A 21,441-nucleotide genomic window follows, 5' to 3' on the forward strand; every position below is an offset into this window, starting at 1 on the left:
AGATGGTGCAAAGTTCAGCTCGGATTGCAGACAAGTGAGGAGGTTGAAGGTGGATTGGGACATTGTGTTGTCTTTATCAGAAAAGCAGGTTCCAGTAGGGACAAGGACGAAGGGAGCAAAAGGGAAATTGTCAGTTTAGGATAAAGGAGCATCAGCCTATAAAAGGCTATGTAATGCCAAGGGTTCCCCAGGAGGGGAGTAAATGGGAGGCAAGGAGTTGAGTCCTGAGAAAAGGGTGCGTCTAAGACTTTGATAGATCTGGATGTGGAGGTGAAAGCAGGGACCTCGAGAGGGGCTTTGAACAGCAGACGTGCATCAATCTATGTGCTGTCCTTTGCTGGACCCTCCAATGCCATACTGGTAAATGGTGGCTCTTCCATCTCTTCCTCGCCATGAATGTCAGTGCCATTTGGGGACGCTCCGTGGCTATCCACAGATGCTTTGGGGCCAAGTTGGGCAGGAGAGGTGGTTTGTTGGGGACTTCAGAAGGATTACAGCAGTTTATTCTAGAAAGAGAGGTGGTTTTAAGCTCACATTGAGGTACATTTCACTTAATCTCAGTTCTCTGAGACTCATTTCTGTTAACACTAATGAAAATCTGGCTGGCTCCAAGTACAGGCTGATGGGAGGATTTAAGTATTACTCCTCTGCCTTTGGTGACAGGGCTGATCTTTCGAGTCCTTTTTGTGAGGCTGCTCTGGTCCCTTGAACATGCCAAATAAGTGAAAAGCCAAAAGAGTCTGAAATTGACTGTATAGGATTGTTTGTATTTCATGGTAACTTAATTCACAGAAGATACGAATGCCTAGCACGTGCTTAAATGCTGTGCTTTACAAAGATAAAGAACACGTATTTCCTGCTCTAGAGGAACCAGAGTCTTGGGGTGAGCATTGTGAGTGAACAAGTAGTTTTAATGCATCATGGGAAGGAGCTTAATAGGGGCTGACAAAGGGCCTTGGAACTGGGGAGGAGGGAACCTTCAACTTTGTAAGGGTTGTGGAGAGACACCTTCAAGTCAGGAGGAACAGTGTGTGTGTTTCTTCAAAGAAAGGCACAGAGGTGAGAAACCAGGAGTTGGAGGGTGTCCTGGAGCCTGGGGGAGGGGGTGGGGGTGGGAGATGGGGCCTGTGTGATTAATGGGGGCCAGATCGAAGGACCTTGTGTGCCACCTCTGAGGAGTCCTGGAAAGAAGAGTGCATCTGGGCAATGTGAGCCAGGAACTGTGCCTGGCAAAAGAGAAAATTAATCAAGCAAAGCACCAAGTCAGTGTATGAATTTGCTCAGGCTGCCATAATCAGAAGCACCGATTGGGTGGCTTGACCAAGAGAAGTTGATTTTCTCACAATTCTGGAGGCTAAGTCAAAGATCAAGGTGTCCACAGGGTTGGCTTCTTTGGAGGATTCTCTCCTTGGCTTGTAGGTGGCCATCTTTCCCCGGTGTCTTCACATGGTCTTCAAAATATCTGTCTGTGCTCCAATTTTCCCTTCTTCTGAGGACATAGTCACATTGGATTCGGGCCACCCTAATGGTCTCATTTTACCTGAATCACCTCTTTAAAGGCCCTGTCTCCAAATACAGTCACACTCTGAGGTACTGAGGATTAGGACTTGGACGTTGGAATCTTGGGGTGGGGTAGGGAGGTGGGGAGACACCGTTCAGCCCATAACAGTCAAGGAGTTTTATTTTTGTAGGTCCTCATGCAAGTTTTTAAAGGGCAGTTGACAGCTTTTCTAGAAGTGTGAGAGACTTGCTTTAGCTGTATTGAGGCTTTCTCTCACCTATAATCTTAGAAATAGAAGGACTAACTAAACAGGTGGAGTGGAGATGAGTTTTACCACGTTTGCAGCATCATGACCCTTCACCTTGGAATACTTCCAGCATGTATCTCCTGAGAACAAGGACATTCTCCCGCAAAGTCACATCATCACACTTAAGAGATTCACCATTAAGTCAGTAATGTCATCTAATATACGGTCCATGCTCAAAAATGTCCTTTATCACGGTCGAGTTTTCCCCCACCTCAATCCTGGATCACATCAAAGATCATGCACCAGATTTAGTTACCATGTCTCCTTAGTCTCTTATAATCTGGAACAGCCTCCTTGCCTTTGTTTGCCTTTCCACAGCACTGACAGTTTTGAGGAGCCCGTACCAGCCCTACATGTCTTGTTCCCTCATGGTGAAGTTCAAGATGAACATTTTGGCACAGCAATATTTAGCAATATTTCACTGCGTCACTGCAGGAGGACGATGACACATCAGTCTGTTCCATTATGGGTGTGCTAAATTAGACTTTTGGTTAAGGTGGTATCTGCCTGATCTGCACATTGTAAGGATGACTTTCCTCTTTACCGTTTAATAAGCAATCTGTGAGCCGATACTTTGAGGCACGTAAATATCCTGCCTTTCAATAAGCTTTCATCCAATGATTTTTAGTATCTCTTGATGATCTTTGCCTAAATCATTCCTACATTGGAGATGGCAAAACAGTGTTTTTTAAGTTTAATCGATCGTTTTTTTCGTCTATAAACCAGCATTCGTCAATTTAAAAAGTACCCCCCCCCCAATTCCTCTCTTAATTTCCCCCTTCTCTTCCTGTATGTTTTTCCCTTTGAGTGTCACTGTGGAGTCACAGATCCTTTTTATAATTCAGTGTCTTATAAAAATACTACCTTTGTCTTAGTCATCTTGGGCTGCCATAACAAAATACCATAGACTGGGTGGCGTAAACAAGAAACAATTATTTCTCACAGTTCTGGAGGCAGGGAAGTTCAAGGTCAAGGGTTGGGCAGGTTCAGTTACTGGTGAGAGATCTCTTCCTGGTTTGCTGGTGTCTGCTTTCTCACTGTGTCCTCACTTGGTGGAGAAAGGGCTCTGGCCTCTTCCTCTTCTTAAAAGGGACTGATCCCATCATAAGGGCTCCACCATTATGACCTCACCTAAACCTAATTATCTCCCGAAGGCCTCACCTTCAAACACCATCATATTGGGGGTCAGAGCTTCAATCTCGGGGAGACACAAACGTTCAGACGATCATTCTTTTCCGTGTTCAAATGTTGCCAAGTTTGGTCAGTGCAATTTGAACACCTTCAAGCTGACTTCTGTGACCTCTGACATGTCCCCATCATTCTCACCTGATGGCACTATAGGATGATCCAGGCTCACTTTGTATTTTCCCTGCCCCAACCTGGAATCAGCCACTTCCCATGGATTTCAGGTTCTTTTTAGTGAGAAATAGTATTTAGAAACCAAGATATAGGAATGAAGAATGCTCATTGTTACTGGACTATCATTGTTTCTAAACTTTTTCAGTGGACAAAACTTAGAAATACATATCTATTATTTTAAATCATGATTGTATTTTCATGGTTCCAATTAAAATTCAGCACAACTAATTCCCTCTTACCTTCCCTGATTTCAGTATTTTTTTACCTCCCTTTTCCCACAGTGGGAAAACCCTGTTTCCTAACAACATCAATATAACTGCTTATTTGTTCTAGCATGTAGTATATATTACAAAATAGTTTCAGAATTACGACGGCACTGGCACGAATACCAACCATAAACCAACTAAGTAAAGTTCAAGATTGCTTGGCAGGGACTTCTCTGGTCCAGTGGGTAAGACTTCGCGCTCCCAGTGCATGGGGCCCTGGTTCGATCCCTGGTTGGGGAACTAGATCCCGCATGCCACAGTGAAGATCCCAAGTGCCACAACTAAGACCCCGGGGCAGCCTAAATAAATAAATAATAAATAAATATTTTTAAAAAAAGATTGCTTGGCAGATATCATTATTATTAAGAAATGTATCCCACTAAGCGTGTGTGGAGTGTTCATGCTCAGTAGTTAGATGAATGCAGCTATGTTGTCCATCTGAGTTCAGTTCACTTGTTTCTGTTTATATTTAATTTTAGGGTTGATTTTTTTTTTTCTGCTTCTCTGATTTAATTATTTTGGGGGATATGTAAAATGTTCACAGGACTCAAAAGTCACAACTGTATAAAAGATACACTGAGAGAGCCCGCACCTGCACATCCTTCCTCTCCGTTGCCACCCCTCCACTTACTGATGACCGTTTACATTAATTGGTTTATTCTTTTGAGTTTATTTTTGTAGAAATAAGCAAATATATATTCTTACTCCCCTTCTTAATCTTTCACCTTGCTTTCTTTTCACCTAACAGTATAATCTGGCTGTCATTCCAAAGCAGTTGATAGCCGTCTTTCTCATTCTTTTGTACGACCACATGCTACTCGTTGGGGGAATAGAAATCAATTAGTTTTGATGAATGGGGATTTAGATTATTTGTTCCCCAGTATATTGCTATTGCAAATAATGGTGAAATGAATGAATTACCTGTGAACATGTTATTTTGTATTTATGGAGGTGTATTTTCAGAGTGGATACTTAGAAGTGGAATTACTGGGTAAAAGGTAAAATCATAAGTAGCTTTATTAGATAATGACGCATTCCCCTCCTACTGATATGTTCTCTCAAGAGCAGTGTTCGAGAGTGCCTGTTTGGGGGTAGATTATTAGAGCCCTTTTTAGTTAGAATAAGGAATTATCAGTGGCTCTCAATCCTCAGTTGACATGACAATCACCCAGGGAGCTTTTTGCAGATATTTACCTTGGAATCAAACCACCCAGGCACTGATTTGCTCAGCCTCCAGTGGACTTTATGAGGCATAGATTCAAATTATTTTGTCGAAGTACTAGTTTAACGTCTAAGTTTAGTTACCAACATAGTAACTCTTTCCTTTAATGAACTTACTGTTCTGGGAAGAGGTAAATGAAAGCATACTGTTAAATGCATGGATCTAATCATGCTCATGATTTCTGAATTGCCTACAAATACTGGTGACCATATATCCTTAATTTTTCAAAAATGACCTGGTTTCTATCAGTTTTCATTCATTCTACAAGCATTTATTGAGCACTTACTGAATGCCAGTCATTGCTTAGGTACTAAGGAAAGACTACAAGACAGACCAGATCCTGTCCTTAGGGTATTCATTATGGTTGGAGGAGACAGCAGGTAAAGAGGAGGCCACTGAACCCCTCGGTTGGCCAAATATGGGGTGTGTGTAGGTTTTTGCCCTTAAGGAACTCACTTTCTAATGGGGGAGACACAAGTAAATAGAATATGACCATTATAGAAAGGGGTCCTTAGAGAACATACTAGTGGCATCTAACCCAGCTAGAGGAATGAGGGGAGCCTTCCTGGAGTTGGTGATGGACATTTGGGCTGAATTTTTCCATACTAAAAATGGGAGGGACAGCATCCCAAGCTAAGAGAATGATGTGCGTGCAAAGACTTAGCAGTGAGAGAGGCACATTGCTTTTAGAGAAGTGTAAGTGCCTCAAAGTGGCTAAAGTGTAGGCTTCGAGCCAGGGCACGACAAAAAGAAGATTGGATAAGTAACCACAGGCCACATCATCTGCTCCAGTGCCTGGCGCATAGTGGGTGTTAAATAAATCATTGGATGATTGATCGCACGAATGATAACTTGCTGATTTGTGGAATAGAGCAGTTTTGCATTAGTGTTTTGCTAACTACATTCAAGATAAAAGGAATTGGTGTTCCCAGTGTATTTGATATTTTATCTTGTGGATAAAGCTGATTTTTTTTTTTAATGTAAAAGGCAATCAGATTATGAAAGTAGCCATAATGGGGAAGGGTCACCTGGATGATGTATTGCCCCATTCTGGATTGATTGATGGACAGAAAGAAAAATCTCTTCAAATTGTTTTCACAGTGTTCCTGTCTCTTTATCTGCTTATTATAATCCAGCTTCAGAGATAGATGGCATTTTAAAAATGCGTAGTCCTTTTGGCCCTGAGAGCCCTCGGAATGTTTCCCATCAGCTAAAGAAAAACAAACGAACTAGACTAATAGACAGCACTTGTGTTCAGTGATGTTAGCTGTAGAATGACTTCCTCAGGAAATTGTGTTGTGTGTGAGTCTGGTTCTGTGGTTTCATTGATATTCCAAATTAGACTGGAAAACGGAGGAATTGCGACAATTCAAGCAATCATTTGAAGGACAGGAGTTCTGGTGGAAGCTGGAATTGAATTTGCAGCTGTAGCAGTGGGTCACTGTGAATCACCTTAGATTTGAATTTCTTTAAGGCTTTGCTACCTCTTCCCTCCTTTAATGTAGGTTAAATTCAACCTTGTTTCATTTTAAGTTGCTCAATATCTTGAGAGCGTTAGAGAATTATTTTCCGAAATAGACCGGCTATCTCAATAAACCAACGTAATCTGATTCCTGTGACCTACATCGGCTAATGGCTGATGAGACATCCATTTTCATTTAAATCTGTATTTGTTGTTTTATTTCTACTATTATTATGTCTCTATGAAAAGTGTCATAATATGCATAAAGCAAGGAAACAGCTATTTTCTCTGTTGGTAAGAGTCATTGAGTTTAGTAGAAACGTAGAACCAGGAACAAGGAAGCTTGCTGCCATAGTATAACTGGCATAGAGATTTGAAATATGATTTACCATTTCTTCTGCTAAAATATCTTGAATTAAGCAGACATAGATTAACCGTGTTATTAAAGGTACTCATAAAATAAGAACAGACTGACAAAAGCTCAGCAATGTGAGACATAGAAAATTAGCATTTGGTGATTGAAAACACATGCTTGATACCAGGCATGACCTAATATAGGTGGGCTCCATATAAGGGTGGCTTCTAAAATCCTATCAGTTTTATTTGCTGGCCTGACTCTATTTTAATTTGTTTTCTATCAATACTTAAAAAATGAATGCTTGTTAAATCAGACTGTTTTAAACTCAAAGATAGAGTTTGGGTAATGTAAAAAATATTAACTTCCTCTTTTTAGATACAATTTATGACTATTCTAAGAAAGATGAGTTATTGAGAAATTTTTTCACAGATGAAATGAAAGCTGAAACTCAGTAAGTTACTGGTAGATTAAATAGACTTAAGTTAACAGGGCAGTACATGGCTATTTGGGAAATGTATTTGCCTTACTGAATTGGGATAGCAGTTTTCACCAAGTAAGACTTATCAATTATTTTATTTAACTGAACTGCTAGCTTTGGAAAATAAGTATTCTGTACTATAAAGATACATATTTTTATGTTTTAAGTAGTTTTAGTTAGGTAATGTGTCTATACATGTGTACTTAAAAAAATTAAATATCCACATATTGTGAATAACAATACCAACTTTCCTACTTATTCAAATCCAAAATACTTTAGGATGACTTTATTCCAACCAAAAAAAATATCAAAAGGATATTGCAAAAGGCGTTGGTAGAAATTATTCTTAAGTGTTGGTCATTACTGATTAATTCAGATATTCTGACTATCAATTGTTTAAAAATATGACTTAAATATTTTACTTCGGGATTCCCTGGTGGCACAGTGGTTAAGAATCCGCCTGCCAGTGCAGGAGACATGGGTTCGAGCCCTGGTCCGGGAAGATCCCACATGCTGCAGAGCAACTAAGCCCATGTGCCACAACTACTGAGTGCGTGAGCCACAACTACTGAAGCCCGCGCACCTAGAGCCCATACTCTGAAACAAGAGAAGCCACCGCAATGAGAAGCCTGCACACCGCAATGAAGAGTAGCCCCCGCTCGCCGCAACTAGAGAAAGCCTGGGCACAGCAACGAAGACCCAATGCAGCCAAAAATAAATAAAAATAAATAAATTTATTAAAAAACTAAATATTTTACGTCCCCTAAAATTGAATGTATTTGATGTGATTGAGATAAAATTGTAATAATTCTATAACAAAACCAGTTTAAGATGTAAGAATTGTCCGTCTCTGTTATTTTCAAAAAAATGAATTGGATCTTATGTGGCCTATATATAAAAATATACTAACAGATCATGACACATATATACCCCCCCACACACATGCTATATTTAGAATATGTATTAATATTCTAAAAAGGTTACATAATTTAAAAAAATATTTTGGAAGTAAATTGTTCCTTAGTTGATGATGGGACCTTTAAGCTTTAATATTAAACAAGAAAGCTTTTTTTTTTTTCTTTTAACAGAAGTCATTTACATGTAAAGTTTTTAAATAAAATGAATCTTTTTTTTTTTATCTGACATAGAGCCTGTATTTTTACAGTGTTTTTTGCGTTGAGGGTACTTGGTGAGAGTAGGGGGGACATTGTGTCCTAAATTGCTTAATTTTTTTCCTTGCAGCCAGTTTAAATGCTTTGTGCACGGTCTTGGATATAAAGATTTGGATAATCCATAACCTCACATTTCAATTTGGGGCTCCTTGGAAAGTTGAATTATTTTAGTTGAGATAAAAAGAGAGTAAGTGTACACTTTAATGTGGTGTCATTTAATAAAGGAGTGCCTGCCATGAACCATCTAAAGATGTGTCTGTTTACAGAGGAGGAAGGCGCTCCGATGAATAAGTAGCCAAGGGAGAGGTGGTGAATCTAGCATTTCCCTGCGTTGATTCTATAATCACAGCCCGGTGTTGATTGAGAAAGGAATTTACGAGGCAAGAAATGGCTGTGGGCCCAGAGACAGTCCTTATTTGACAATGTGATGATCTAATAATAATCACTCTGGCCCCGCACAACCCCTTACAAGTATTTTACTGTAGCTTTTCAGAGGTGCGAAGAATGGGAACACTGCTAAGGTTTAATCTCTAGAAACTTAAACATTTGTGATTCATAGTTCTCTTCCCCCACCTTCATTTTTTCTAGAGGGCCTATTAATGAAAATACCTATTTCTTTGTTGTCTAATAATTGGCTAGGTGAAATATAACTTCATATAAATAAAAGTATGCAGTAAAGCTAGTTTCCCAATAGTTGTCTAAGTTTCACGTGGAAGTCAGGACTTCAGTAGTTAGAAAATTTCAAGATGCAGAGAGTATAGGGCCATCTCTGTAACCTCCAGACCCCTTGCTGCTTTTCATTAGAGCCACTCTCCTCAAAAATGCTACCTCCATCCAGTGGTCTGAACCGGAGACTGGGAATCTTTCCCTCATTCCTCCCTTGGTCTCCCCTCTCTCTCTACTTCCATCCTATCTCCAAGTCCTCTTCATTTTCTCTTCCCTTTTCCTCCATCCTCATGGTCTTCATTCCAGCCTTGCCCATCCTTCCCTTTCAGCTGAACCCCTGCCAATTCATCCCCACTCTGCTGCCAGGGGAGCTGTTAAAAATAACACACAGTGGAATATTACTCAGCCATAAAAAAGGGATAAATTCTGATACCTGCTTTAACATGGACAGACCTTGGCACACATGCATAATGAAATAGGCCAGACCCAAAAGGACAAGTATTATATGATTCCACTTACACGATGTACCTAGATAGGTAGTTCCTTGGGACAAAATGCAGACTAGAGGCCACCAGGGGCTCAGGGGAAGGGATGATGGGGAGTTATTGTTTAATGGCTATAGAGTTTCTGTTTGGGATGATGAACAAGTTCTGGAGATAGACAGTGGTGATGGTTCCACTACATTATGTATGTACTTAATGCCACTGAATTATAGTCTTTAAAATGGTTCAAAATAATAATGATAATGCAGTTGTGATTGGGATGCCTCTCTCCTGTGAAGTCTTCACGAGCCCTATCACCTCCCAGATAAAATCCAGGCTCTGTGTAACAGGAAGGGAGGGGCCCTTGTTCCATTCCTTGGAATCCCACCTCTTCCTACAAAATAAGAACTCCCACTTCTGCCTTCTCCTCGGGGCCTCGGCCTTCCTCCAAGCCCCTTGCTGAGAGCGGGAAGGAGGAGGAGACGGGGCCCTGCTTGGCCTGTGCTGCCCCCACCCCACCCTTCCCCCTTCCTCCGCCTCTCCTCCCTCTCCCATCTCTCAGACCTGTTCACCCTCCTTGGGGGCTTGTGTTGCTCGCTGCACCTGCTGCCACCTAGTGACCTGGCCTTTTCCAGCCTGCGGGGACAGCTGCTCTGATCGTTAGGACCAGAAGGGGAAGGAGGAAGAAGTGCCTTTGGGCTTTGGGGCCCGGCTGTTTCCTCCAGTCTTGCTTTAGAGCGATGCGGCCGAGCTCATGTTTTAGCCCCCGCCTGCTTCGTCATCTGCTTCTCCACTGAGCTCAGAGCCTGGAGGGGGGGAGGACTGTGCTTCATCGGTTGACTAGTTAGCACTGCTCCAACCCCACCACCCTGCGTGGGACCCAGTCTTCTTCTTCCTGCTTCCTGAGATGGCGATCGTACCTGGAAGAGCCAACCAGATGCCAGGCACTGTTCTAAGTGCTCTCCGTGTGTTAATGTATTTCAGTCCGAACAACCTGTGAGGTAGGTGCTGTTATTATCACCTTTTACAGAGATACTGGAGTCACTTGCTGGCGGCTCTGGCCTCTGGGCCCTGTTCTTAACCACCCCTCATTCTGTCACATCTAGAACTCTGTGCTTTTGCATATGCTGTGTCCTTACCTTGGAGTTGAAATGCCGTCTTTTTCTGAAAAAAATCTTTCCTGGCTTCCCCAGACAGATAGAGGTGCTCCTTTTTCCATTTCTGTTGGATCCCCTGCCCACCCCCTGCATTAAGCCCAAATCACACTTGTGCTGTAGTTATGTGAGCATGGTTGTCTTTGCAGTGATGGGCCCCATCTTTTTCTCTTTCGATCCTTCAAACCTAGAACAGTGCCTCTTAATACATATTTGAATGAATGCATTTGTAGTAGTATTTGCTACTCTAGGGTTTTCTCTGTGAAGTTGAATAAACACCTTATATACAAATGTCATGGTCCTGGGACATCTGAAAGGAACCTCGGAGTATTGCTATTTTCCCCTAAGTCAAAGCCCACAGGTAGGGTTTTAAATACACAAACGAATTCAAAGATAGAGAGCAGAGCAGCGGCTGGGAGGGACGGGGGTCTGGGGTGGAGGTAGGAAGGATGGACTGGATGAGGTGCAAAAGGGACCTTTGGTGGTGGAAATAGCTTGATGGGCACAGCGGTTACACAGCTGCACACATTTGTCAAAACTCATTGAACTGTACCCTTAAAATATGTGTGTTTTATTATTGATAAACTTTACCTCAAAGTTGACTTAAAAATATAAGAAAGCAAGAGGAAAAATCTTTTGGATTTATTGTTTGGTTAGGAAAGATGAGTTAATGATTGATGGCCTTTGGTTGCAGCACTGTTCAATATCTAATTTGGGAGGTTGTACGTTTTTTCTTTTCTTCTTACCTTGCCTAAATGGAAAATCAACCCTCATTGAGTTACTGCAGCCGGAAGTAAGAAAAAGCAGAGGTAATGAGCCGACTGACAGCTGACTCCACATGGCACTTAATTTTAGTACCGATGCCTTTAGGAATTCTTTGCAGCTTCAGTTTGAGGCTTAACTCGTGCGATGAATCATCGATATTGAGGGTAGGTAGGGAGGTTGAAGCAATGAACACTCTGCTCAAAGAAAATAATCTCACGAATGCCTTTTGAATAGGCTTATTTGAAGTGATAGCTATAAAACCCACCAGTTTTTAATGTGCCATCCTTTTTTCAAATGTTTAATGTAGAATATTCTCCAGGTAACCTGAAGAACTCTTAAGAAATAAGGAAATCCAAAAAAGAGGGGATATATGTATACGTATAGCTGATTCACTTTGTTGTACAGCAGAAACTAACACAACATTGTAAAGGAACTATACTCCTAAAAATTAATTTAAAAAAGAAATATATATATATAAATTTTTTTTTAATGTGTGAAAGTAGGTGAGTCTTAACAATTAGGTGGTTTTTAAAAAATTGAGCCAAGACTTTCCTGCCCTTCCAGCCTTAAGATGCCTCAAATTAATGAAGTTCTCATTGTAAATCATCCACGTTCTGTGGCACTTTGAAGGAATGCTCCACATGTTTGGGAAATGTACCCATTGTCCCTTCTTGGTAAAGGTGAACCATCAGAAGATGCTTCTGTATAGGGCTGAGATTCACTTGGCCAAATCTAAATTTGTTGAGCTACTGAATGACTATGCAGATGAACACAAGAATTGTATCCAAAGTTCAGACCATCAGGAGGCATTATCATGGTGTCCTTGTGACATTCCATCAGATGAAGGCTTGTCTTCAATCTGGTGCTGTCATAATGACTTCTAGAATCATTGCTTATTTTGTTGAAGCAGTAGATCCATATTTTTAAGTGTGAAGAAAGTTTGGAACCCTATCTGTATGTTCTCACTAATGGTACCTGCTGTTGGTGAGACAAGCAAATGTTTGTCATTGTTAATGTTCTTTGTTCAACTCTCTTTCCTCCTGTTGTCTGGGAATAGTCATTCAAAAAGACAATGCATCTGTAAAGCTGATATTCCCTTAATGTCTTCCCAAATAACTATGAAAATATTTTGCATTCTCTAGCTTGACAGAAAACTCAGTTAAGATAACTCATGTTAGAGCAATAAGATGATTTGAGGATGGGTATCTCTGGAGTAATACACTGAATTTCTGGGATTAAGGACAGAGATGATGAGAAATGATGTAGATCTGAGGTCAGCAAATGATGTCCTATTGGCCAGATCCCATCTGTGGCCTGTTTCTATAAAGGCAGTTTTATTGGAACATAGCCTCTGCTGCTCCTTGACATATGACCTGACTGCTGTCACGCTTTGGTGGCAGAGTTGAGTTTTTGCGGAAGAGCCTGCATGACCCGAAAAGCCTAAAAGCCTAAAAGATTTATCATCTGCCCCTTTACAGAGGAAGGCTGTGGGTCCCTGAAGTAGATGAAATATAATGGGAAAACATTAAAAAACAAATTGCCTTAAGATTTCAGTGGTTGGAATTTGTGGAATTTGTGGTTGGGTAAGAAATAGGAGTGGGGATGCACGTGTGTGGTTCATATTATGAAAATGCAAATATTTACATAGGAAGTTTGTCAGGGGCCTTCAGAGGTTCTCTGTCCCCTGCACGTGAAGAGCAGGGGCAAAGGGGACCCTCCACAGAGAGAGGCCTCTGCTCCCCAGAGCACTTGCCTACTCGGACAGCCCCTCAGTCCTTAACTCACAATCTTGGCCCTCAAACATCCCCCCCCCCAGTGATGATTTAATGTGCTTCCCTGGCATTGGGCTGTCTTTAGATATCGCAAGGTATCGCTGCCTTGCGATACCATCTTAAACTCCTGCATCTCTTGAGACTTGTGAGTTCAGAGCCACCTTGCTGTCTGGGATGATGCTGACATGGGTCAGATGGAATGCTTAATCAAATAAAGGAAATTTCAGTGTCCTTCCCTCTGACTCTTCTTGCTCTCCAATGTCTCTGAAGTGGAAAGAACAGTGGGCCAGCTTAGGCTCCTTGGGTTCCAATATCCTTTCTGGCTCTAACAGGCAATGATAGTTTTCTGCTTAGTGGTTCTGTCTAAGCCCTATGCATGATCAATTGAATTCATATGATCACTTGAAGAAGAGTCTCCCTTTCAGTGCTTTGTCTACCCTTCCCCTCGCCTTTGCTTCTCTTTCCACAGATCAGGTTGCACAGTCAGGGTCCTTGAGGGCAGAGACTCTTGTTGCCATGGTGACCCCAGTGCCTTGAGTAATGCTTGGCACTTGGTGGATTCCCAGTAGATATTTGTTTACCTCCTACTACATATTTTATCTTAGTAGATGTCCAGCCATTGGGAAGACTTAGGATTTTTGTTTGTTTTCCATTCCTTTACTTTACTTATGTGCCTGGCTTGTCAGTTCCTTCAGCTCTACTCAGAATTCTAAGAGTTGGGGTAATTGATCTTTTCCCCTTTGCTGTGCCTGTCTGTCTGATGGCAACTTTTATCATCTCCTCTCTCCAGGGAGTCTGGGGATTCCCTGACAGTCCTTTATATCTCTTCTCTACCTTTATGACCGTCTGCAACTTTTCTCTTTGCTGTCATTGGGTGATCAGAGCAAGTGAAGGTGAAGCTGTGTGTCTGATTGATTCCAGCATTAACCTTGGCCTCTCTATGAGCCAGACAGTTATGCAGGCTTCTGCTCAAGGGACAGTTGGAACCACCTTCACGGAGTAGCAAGTTTGGATAATGGGAATATCTTGGCTTGAGCTGAGAGGGTTATTGATTAAACATAAATAGTTATTCCTTTGACAGTTGCTGCAAATAGAGGTTGTGGCTGTTTCTTTTAGGGTGTTAGCTCTCTTTAGACTCATTCATTAAACCTAAGGCCTAAAGGAAGAAAATTCTAATACGTAAGATGCTTCCCATTTATTTTAGATGCCCACTGTCTCACGTAAACCTGCATGAGATCATTGACAATTAATATATATAAATGATCTGTCAGATGTAATGACTATAGAACAAACAGCCTGACAGCTCTGTCATGTTGTTGAAAACCCAGGAGTGTGGTTAGCAGTTATTTAGGTCATAGAACTATTGTTACTAGAAGGGACTCTAGGGGATCATCTAGTCCAGTGTCCTTGGAGGTGAGGACACTGCAGCTTATGGAGAGGTGATTTGCCTAAGGTAACCCAAGTACTTATAGGCAGAATTAGAGCTAAAATCCTTACCTCCTGATTCCTAATAGTAATGATTATCTGATAGATATTAAAACGAGCAAACCAACAAAAACCAGTGGTTATTATCAGTTGTGGCAATAATGAAATTTGGCTTTAATTCCTAAAAATGTCTTGGTTCCAATATACTTTGATTTTAAATATTCATCACCAAGCTGTGGATAGGTCAAATGCATTCATCTTTTCCCTACCTTGACTTAAATGAAATGCTCCTATGTAAATACATCTCTGGAAACTGTGGTTCGGTTTCAGCTGCTTGGTTAGTTGCATTTTTGCAGCGAAAGGATTGGCACGTGCAGAGGTATGGCCCCTACTCTGTGTCCAGGTCCATCGGGCTCGTGGTTGTCCCATTGGGCAGTGCTGGCAAGGCTAGCCCTTTGTGTGGCAAGTCCCCAGGCTGACCATGGCGTTCTCGTCTGCTGCTCTTTGCCCATTTAACCAATGACCTCTCTCTCTACCCTGCCTGCGTCTGCTACCGGGGCCAGTCGGCCTCCAACACCGTCACCGTCCCCCTTGGTCACTCAAGACTTTTAAGTAACCATTCTCACTTTCCAGAATTTTTGCATCTTCAAATACACAAACCATGATGCTCATAGGAGAAAACAGGGCAACTATTAAAGCTTGGGCCCATAGAATTCTCACTTGAGATTTGTCAGTCCTGGAATCCACTGCCTTCTCCATGAAAACAGAGTGTAGTTATACCAATTGGACTTTACACGTATTAGGCAACTGTGTCCTGAAAGGGTTGCTCTCTGCTACCAGAGGACCAAAAGTCAGCTACACATCTTGTCACTGCCAGCCATTCCTATTCTTGCCATTAATCGGAGTGTTTGTCAAGATCCAATATAACTAAACGGTCTTGCCAGCTGAAATGCCAGACTAAATGGAATTGTAATTAATTTCTTCAATCTCAATTCAAATATTTACATTTTCTTGAAAAATTAAGTAAGTGACCTGCGTCAGAAAGACATGCTATTTTAAGAGAATAAGAAGAGCAGTATAGTGACTAGTTTAGTCTCTGACTTAGAGATTTTTCTCAACACAACCATTGAATTTAAGATCGTTGTGTAGACCATTAAATGGAATGATTCAAGGTCAGCCACATGTAATTAATATCAGTTCGTGTCACAAGTGGGGAGAGGCTTCATAGTTGATGTCACAGACGCGGATCTAAATCAGAACGTATGAAGAGTCTTTATAGTATGAACAGAGTAAAACTACCTGCATTATAGTCGGCGGGTTTCATATTCGAGAATTTCATATCCCAGGATACAGAGGGCCAGCTGTCCTAGGCCATTTTAAATAAGGGGCTTGAGCAACCTTGGATTTTGGTATTCGAGAGGGGATTCTGGAACCAATTCCCCGCAGATACCAAGGGACGACTGGATATATTTCATCAGCTTTTCTATCCTCATGTGCTGAGACTTCTAAAAGCAACTGGAACTATAAAAATTCAGTGTTGGAGACCTTTGCTTTTTTACCACCCACTAAATTCATGGGAGCACTTTATCACACCCACACCTTTAATAAAAGTGCTTAAAATTATACAGTTTTTTAAAAAGAAGAAATTTTATTTTATGAAAATATATCGATGTGGTAAAGCAACAAATGTCCATTGCCCCTAAACAACAATTACAATATACACACCCCTCTGGTTTTGGCATTTTCCCTCCAAGTCACACCTTCCTCCATTTATACAAATCTCAGTTTTTTTAACTATTTTAAAACCAGGGTGTGCATTAGTATTGAGTTCAGTGATGATTCAAGGCCTTTAATTTGTATATTGTACAATTGACATTATTTATGAAACTACTGGTTTTTTTTAATTTTAAAGTAATTTTTAATTAAGGTCATATATATTGTCTTTTTTTTGGCCGTGCTGTGCAGCACGCGGGGATCTCAGTTCCCCGACCAGGGATTGAACCCGTGCCCCCTTCAGTGGCAGCGTGGAGCCCTAACCACTGAACCACCAGGGAATTCCTGAAACTACTGTTTTATGAAGATACGTTTGAACATAAATTCTAGATCGTAAGCCACAGTTAGTTTGAGAATGTCCTCCCTTAGCTGCTATTCCTCTTTTTGTAGTCTGTTTTTGTGTGTGTTTTTTTTCTTAATTTTTACTTTAGGTTCTTTCAAAATAAACTGTTAAAAATCGTTCCAATATATTTCAGTTTACACCTGTTCTTATGCGTTCTACCAAAATACTCCTTTCTTTTGAATTTGAGTATTTACTTAGAGCATCATGTCTTGCTCCTGTAAGGAAACTAACTCCAAAGACAGATCTCTAAAGCAGCTGCCAGTGTGTGCTTGTGTATCCTGTGTTTGACTAGGAACTCCGAGTTTCTTTTTTAGCTTACGTGGACCTTGTTTCTCCTGTAGTTGACTCATATCTTTTGAGTTTATGATGAAAGGGAGAAAGAAGATTCATCATTACCTTTGGTCCAGAGCCTCATAAATTGTCTTCTCTTTACCTAAATAGTCATCATCATTACTAATTATGCTACAGGAAATAAACTGGAATTCAGTATGGGCAGAATCAATGTATAAATCAGAGAGCTGCCGTGCTGTCAAAATGACTTAAGTGGCTGAGCACAGAAGATAGGAACTGTTTTCCCCTTCTGCCTCTGTGTTCAGCCTGTGTTGTAAGGCCTACACTTACTTGGATAGAGTTGAAAATTGAGTTGTATAATCTAATTTTAAGGGAACTCAACACCAATTAAGTGAACATTACTTGGAACATAAATTCATGAATACAATTGCATGTTGGTTTTGTTGAAAAATGATGGTGTGGCAGGTCTTGGGGCAGGGCCAAGAGGAGTGCTTGCCCTCCTCCGCCCAAGCTGTTGCACACGGCCATACTTTGAGAGCCAGGAAGTGCCTCTGGGTAGACCACACCCGGCACCCTGTGGAGTCCAAGTCAGAAGGAAGGAGGGATTAGCTCCAGGGCTCCCTGAGCCCTTCACTACCTGGCAGTGCCTGAACACACTTGACCTTCAGCCACAAACTCTATCACCCCTCATTAGCCAGTGAGGAAGCAGGCTCTAGAAGCTTTAGGACTTGTTCCAGGGGCACCGCTGGTGGTGACAAAACAGGGATTTGACCCAAGATTCTTTGAAGCCAAAGCCCCTATTCTTCCCACTCTGCTAAGCTGTTTCCCACATTTTTCTATGGAAGGAAGGTAACTAATGTGGAAGTAGAGAAGGGTAAGAAAGGAACTGGTGGTCACTGTTTCTATATTGGTATCACAAAGTATTTTTTTGTTCCCAGCTCTCTTTACATAGAAGGTGGTTGCCCTGAGTGCCATTGTTAAGGACAGCTTTCTCCAAATTCATAAAATGGCAGGAATCTGTGCTTTTTTTTTGTACCCCTCCCCAATGTTTTTTTAATTGAAGTATAGTTGATTTACAATGTTGTGTTAGTTTCAGGTGTACATCAAAGTGACTCAGATATATATACATATGTATGTATATATATATTTTTTTCTTTTGCAGATTCTTTTCCATTATACTTTATTACAAGGTATTGAGTCTAGTTCCCTGTGCTATATAGTAGTTCCTTGTTTATTTTTTATATATAGTAGTTTGTGTCTGCTAATCCCAAACTCCTAATTTATCCCTCCCCATCTCTTTCCCCTTTGGTAACCATAAGTTTGTTTTCTATGTCTGTGAGTCTGTTTCTGTTTTGTAAATAAGTTCATTTGTATCATGTTTTTAGATTCCACATATAAGTGATATCATATTTTATTTGTCTTAATCTGTCTGAGTTACTTCGCTTAGTATGATAATCTCTAGGTCCATCCGTGTTGCTGCAAATAGCATTATTTCATTCTTTTTTATGGCCGAGTAATATCCCACTGTATATATATACCACGTCTTCTTTATCCATTCATCTGTCAATGGGCATTTAGGTTGCTTTCATGTCTTGGCTATTGTATACCCCTCCCCAATTTTGTCATTTCTGCCACCCTAGTTCATTATGATCAATCTCTGCCCCCCACCCTCCCTTTAACATTCACATCTTCCTATGATTTATAATATTATGGCCTGCTCTCTGTCAGCGGGCTTTAACAGTGAGGATAGATAAGAGCATTGGTTAAGATTCACCAGCAAACCCTGCGTTCGGTTTTTATTTTCTAAGAAAAAATAAATTCAGTACCTTGGGTATAAAATTAGAAGAATTCCACCCTCATTGCTGACACTTTGGGGATTTCTGCTTCCGTTCCACATTCCCCACCTCAGTGTCCATACACGTTTTCCTTTCTGAGCTTCAAACACTACCTTTTGCTTGGACCTGTGGCTAGCGGACACCGTATTGAACAGCACAGACCAGACCATCTGGCTGTGAGCCCTCTAACTTGCTTGCTCTGCCCCTCTTTTCTCAAATTTCTCTACTCTGAAAAGAAAAAGAACTGTTCCTTGATGCTCTTCCCTCTAAGCTATCATCCTATCGCCTGACATCACTCTGCATCACAGGGAACTCTGCTCCTCACACGCCAGTATCCCGCCAGTCTCCATCATACCCCTGGTCCCCTGCTGAAACAACACCCCCAAAATGCTAGTGACCTCCTGGTCGCCACACCTCAAGGTCTTTTCTCAGCGTCCACTGCTCATGGCCCTTTGCTGCCTGGAACTCTTTCATCTGGGGTATGTGCTGGGAGGGGTTCCTGGGTTTCCGCTGATGTCTGCCCCTATTCTTCCTTTTAGCCAGGCTTAACGATAAGTGCTCCCTAAGGGTGTCTCTCTGCTCTGCCTTGTCTGTCTCTGGTTGATATCTGTGCTCTGGAGATGCCACCTAGATCTCTGAGATCTGGTTCTGACTTTGCTCTGCAATATCACAACGCAGAGTACTAACCACTGCGCGATCACGGTGCGCCATAGTCCCTGCGGCTGCTCTGCGGTATCAGATCCATATATTCAGCTTTCTTTTGACTCTTTTAACATCTTCCTGAATAACTGATTTCTTTTATCTTCCTAGCCCCTCAAATGGAATACGGCCCAAACAGAACTCATCATCTTTTTCTTTTGCCATCCCTATTTCTCTTAATAATACCAGCCTCCCCTCAAGACTTGACCTTGGACTTCTTCCCCCTTACAGCCTCATTGTCACATGTGGCCAGATCCCACTTGACCCCTGTAGGACCTGTCAGCACTTTTCAGCTCTTCATTCTCATCAACACTATTGACTTCAGCTACTCATTATCTCTTGTCTCATATTATAATAGCTTCCCAGCAGGTCTTTCCAGTCTTTCCTGAATATAGCTACCTGATGAATCATTCTCATATTCTTAACCTTTCTGATGTTTTCCCATTGCTCACTAGAAAGTCCCACATCCTTGGCACTCGAGGCTGTCCACGGTCTGTGGTCTGTGGTCTGTGGCCCGTGCCTGGGTCTGATCACCTCTCCCCTTCCTGTGGGCCCTGCTCTCCCTGACTGGGCCTGTGGGAGGGTGCTTGCCAGTTCTGTGAGAATTCTGTTTCTTTAGAAGGCATCTGTATCAAAGACCTAAACTTACAAGCTAAAACTGTAAAACTCTTAGAGGTGGAATCTATAAGTTACTCTTGGATTAAAAAAAATCTTCTAGCCGGTGTCACAGCTAGAGTATAAAAATAATTCTGTAATTGCTCACCCCTTTTCCTTTGCTCATGCTGATTTCTGAACTTGAAAATAACCTGTCCCTGATTTTACATGTCTGAATCCTCTCCCTAATCCAGATTCTTCACTGAGCCGTCCTTTATTCCTCCAGCTCCAGTAAGACATGCATCACTGTATTTCTATTATAGCTATTTACTCGCATAACTATTTAAGTACCTCCAGGCTGGGAGTTTCTTATGAGTGGTGACAAGGTCTTTGTTACAAGGGACAAAAATAAATATCATAATGCTTGACACATGGTAAATATTCAATGAGAATTTGAATGAATAAATGAATGGAAGAGAAAATATATTCACTAGTTCATTCTTGCCTAACTTTAAATTGCTTAAGAGTAGTATTTGGGTCTGATTCATCTTAATATCCTACCATGGCTAGCTTTGTGCATAACAGATACTCAGTAGATATTTCTTTTTTATTTTTATTTCCTTTTTCAGCTTTACTGAGGTATAATTGGCATATTAAATTGTAAGACATTTAAAGTTGACATCGTGGTAATTTGAAATGTGTCTACATTGTGAAAGGATTCCCCCATCTAGTTGATTAACATGTCCACCATCTCACATATTTATCTTTTTTTTTTTTTGGTGAGAACATTTAAGTTCTACGGTTAGCAAATTTCAACTATTCCATAACTATTTCTTGAATTAGTGGATAGATGAGTAGTTGATTATATTAATAATATGAGCTTTCTGAATGCTATGTTACTATATTTTTACTTTCAGTAATTTAAGTGCTCTTACTACAGCTAAAATATTTTAAAATGTTTCTCTTTTGATTGTCAACATTAATTTTTATCAGTGATTATTTTTGACTTTAAACTTTTTCTGCATGTTTAATTTTGATTTTAACAAATCGTAATCATTGGGGAGGGGTGCATTTTTAATTTCACAAAGGAAATTGGAAAGAAAAAGTAGGTTCACTTTTTAAGAAAAATGTGAAGGAGGTTTTCTGTGTTATTAGCTCCTGCTTCTGGGTGTAGGTGGGGTTCTAGGACTGACAATTATTTCTGCAATAGTGGTTGAATAGTTCTTTCCAGTGTCATCATGGCTCCATCCAGAGACACATAATTTGGATGCTTCTTTGGTGGCATCATTTTAATTACCTGTGAGAGAGGAACAGTCCTAACCCACATCAAGTGAGCGAGCTAGTTACATGAAATACCTGGATTTGTAAAGTTGCCTGTATCTGGCAGTGAATACTTACAGGAAGATAAGTAGAGTCAGAAAAAGAAGGTCAGAGGATCTAAGGAAAGAAATTTACTTTTAGGAAATGCTACAAACTTATTGGAAACGAGAGAACTTCTGCAGTGTATTTAGAAGAAC

At 41.0% G+C, this 21,441-nt stretch overlaps 1 protein-coding gene across 10 annotated transcripts in view; it reads left to right on the forward strand.

Moving 5' to 3' along the window:
- RNF152 (ring finger protein 152) overlaps nucleotides 1–21,441 on the forward strand; it is a 73,833-nt gene that overhangs the window by 50,960 nt on the left and 1,432 nt on the right. The window contains exon 1 of one of the 10 annotated variants that reach the window (XM_082353014.1): nucleotides 9,966–10,274. The exons of 8 other annotated variants lie outside the window; for them this stretch is intronic. The gene's annotated coding sequence lies outside the window, so the exon portion shown is untranslated. Of the gene's footprint in view, nucleotides 1–9,965; nucleotides 10,275–17,133; nucleotides 17,671–21,441 lie in introns of those variants that run through there. One more of the 10 variants, XM_082353016.1, reaches the window with a different exon arrangement.

The sequence above is a fragment of the Balaenoptera borealis genome (genome assembly GCF_965194805.1).
Source record: "Balaenoptera borealis genome assembly, chromosome: 14".
Classification (NCBI taxonomy): Eukaryota; Metazoa; Chordata; class Mammalia; order Artiodactyla; family Balaenopteridae; genus Balaenoptera; species Balaenoptera borealis.